Source organism: Silene latifolia, chromosome 1 (assembly GCF_048544455.1).
Source record: "Silene latifolia isolate original U9 population chromosome 1, ASM4854445v1, whole genome shotgun sequence".
In the NCBI taxonomy this organism is placed as follows: domain Eukaryota; kingdom Viridiplantae; phylum Streptophyta; class Magnoliopsida; order Caryophyllales; family Caryophyllaceae; genus Silene; species Silene latifolia.
Window position 1 is genome coordinate 95,037,893 of NC_133526.1, and position 3,174 is coordinate 95,041,066.

Genomic DNA, 3,174 nt, shown 5'->3' on the forward strand with positions numbered 1-3,174 from the left:
TTGCTTGCTTATAATTTGAGAACATGTTTGTATGATCAATTCCCATGATTCCCCTATGACCCCATGACACCCTAGTGCTTTTTAATCAATTGTTTACACCCCTTTTAATTCATCTTGCTTGTTTATTTTCATTGCTATTTTAGTTAGTGACCTTCTACATCAACCCAAATTGTGACACCCCTAAGACACCACTAGTTTCAATAGAAATCTCATTTCAATACCCGTCCCTTGGGATCCGACCTTTACTTGCCTCTTTACTAATTGTAGAGTTGTTTGTGAAGTTATAAATTGTGTTTTGATTCGGACGTGACCCAACGACCACACCTTTAATTGTGAACACGAAATGGACCGATCAAAAATGGCGTCGTTGCCGGGGACGGTGTTTGCTTGATTTAGATTTCCTTTTATTGTTATTACTTGTGTCTTTCTTCACCTTGGGGAAGTAAAACTCCTCAAGGTTTATTCTAATTATTTTTAAGTTGTTTGATATTTTGCATGTCTAGAAGGTCACAAGGTGATTTGTTACCTTTTGACCGTGAAATTGAAAGAACCTTGACGAACAATAGGAGACTTGCTAGGAGGAATTTGAGAGGTATTAGTGAAGTTATTCAACCAACTATTGAGTTCATCAACCCTTTCGCAATAGAAGGAGAGGAAAACCCATTACACAATACCCTACAAAATCAACCTACAATGCCTAAATTCTCGTCACATTCCGTACCCACCGAGGAGAACCTACCCATTAGTACTCCTACACCACAACATCTAACCGGAAATTTTATTGCCAAATCCGCCTTTATCCAATTAGTCGAAAGGAGCCAATTTGGGGGGATGCCTAGTGAAGACCCTCATTCTCATATGGAAACCTTTTGCGACTATTGTGATGCAATCTCTCAAACCGGTGTGACTCAAGACCAAATTCGATGGGTCTTATTTCCTTTTTCTCTAATCGGCACCGCGAAACAATGGTTGAAGGGCCTTGATAAGGCCACTCTCGGAATAGATTCTTGGAAGAAGTTGGCTCTAGCTTTCTACAAAAAATTCTACCCACCGAAAAAGACTAACATGCTAAGAGCTCAAATTACGGGTTTTAAGCAAAGGGATGAAGAATCTTTATATGAAGCTTGGGAGCGGTTCAAGGGAATTTGTCGCTCATGTCCTCACCATGGACTTAGCGAATGGTTCTTGGTACAACAATTTTGGAATGGTTTATATGAAGATTCAAGGAACATTCTCAACATGGGATCAAATGGAATGTTCACCGAAGTTGATGACAATCAAACATGGAACAAGATTGAGGAAATGGCGGTCCATAACTCACAATATAGTAGACCTCGCAAGGCTACTAGAGGAGGAAAGCATGAAGTGGACTCCGTCACTCAATTGGGTGCTCAACTTAGTGCTCATATTGACACAATCAATTTGAAGTTTGAAAAACCTATGGCTAGACTTGAAGAAGTCTCAAAATCACCAAAGCATCATGTTAATGCCATGACGGCATCCTCATCAATCCCAAGTGGGATATGTGAGAATTGTGGAACTTTGGGACATGACCAAAGTGAATATAGGGGAACAAATGAACAAGTGAATGCTTTCCAAGCATACAAGAGTGGTACCCCTTATTCCAATTATTACAATGAAAACACCAAATTTCATCCAAATCTCTCATACAAAAGCCAAAATATTCAAGACCCTCAAACAACATACACTCCACCACCCATGAGAAACCAAAATCAAAGACCCTTTTACAATCAAAACCACGGTTACCAAAATAAAAATACATACAATCACCAAAATGACCAAGGTTTGATGTCCAAAAAGCGGTCCTCCAAATGCAAAAGAATCAACAAGAGTTTTTCACTCAAATGCAAAAAGATAGCCAAGCAAAGGAAACCACCATCAACAACATCCTAGCTCACACCAAGATGTTGAAAACCCAATTGACTCAACTAGCATCTTCAAGCTCACAAAGACAAAAGGGGCAATTACCACCTCAAAGTAATCCCCCAAGACATGAAACGGTTAGTGCCATTCACTTGAGAAGTGGTACAAGGTATGAAGCACCGAAGAAGCAAGTTGAGGAAGCTAGTGATAAGGAAGAAATTGTGCAAAACTCCAAAGATGGAGAATCATCAAAAGAAGAAAGTTCAAAGAAAAATGAAGACAAAGTAAAGGAGAAAGAGCCCATTGTGATTAGACTTCCTTTTCCAAGTCGTCAAGCCAAGCCCAAATTTGATGATCAACTTGGAAAGTTCATGGAAATTGTGAAGAATTTAGAAGTCTCGATTCCTTTCACAGAATTAATCAATCACGTGCCGGCCTATGCAAAATACATGAAAGATATCCTCACAAAGAAGAAGTCGATCCGGAAACTTGAGACTATCGCCTTCACTAAGGTGAGTAGTGCAATACTTCAAGGGAGTTCACCTCCAAAACTAAAGGATCCGGGAAGCTTCTCAATACCGTGTACCATTGGCGACACAACGATCAACAAAGCCTTATGTGATCTAGGGGCTAGTGTGAGTGTTATGCCGTACTCGGTAAGTAAAAGGTTGGGGATGGGAGAGCTTAAATGCACCAACATCACACTCCAAATGGCCGATAGATCGACGAAGACACCATTAGGGATATGGTAAGATATCCCCGTACGAATTGGGAAGTTTTTCATCCCGGTGGACTTTGTCATTGTTGATATGGAGGAAGATTCCAACATTCTAATCATTCTAGGAAGACCTTTCCTACACACCGCGGGTGCGGTGATTGATGTGAAACATGGTGCGCTCACTCTAGAAGTGGGAGATGAAAGAATAACCTTTAATCTTGACAAGACTATGAGAGCTCCTCGTTTGCATGAACCGTGTTTCATGATTGATCATTATAGCCGAAAGGATGAAAGGAAGAAATCGGAACTCCAATGGAAGAAGAAAATTGAAGGTGCTCCATTCAAAGAGCAAGTGAATTGTGACAAGGAGAGCTTGCAAAGCTCATCAAAATCAATCAAAGAAGAAGAGGATGACCTCATTGGCCAAGAGAGGAATTTGGGAGAGTTGTCTCCATCAAATCAAGAAATTTTCAATGATCAACTTAATGAAGTTTGTGGTCTTTGGGACGACGAATTTGAAGGGATTTTTAATCCCTACATTGGTAATGCCATCGATCAAGACCAACAACAAG

At 40.3% G+C, this 3,174-nt stretch overlaps 1 non-coding gene across 1 annotated transcript; it reads right to left on the reverse strand.

The window, feature by feature from the left end:
* Window positions 1–1,065: 1,065 nt before the first annotated feature.
* LOC141624361 (small nucleolar RNA R71) lies at window positions 1,066–1,172 on the reverse strand. The gene has a single exon (XR_012534172.1). It is a non-coding gene; the product is annotated as a small nucleolar RNA R71 (small nucleolar RNA).
* Window positions 1,173–3,174: the final 2,002 nt, after the last annotated feature.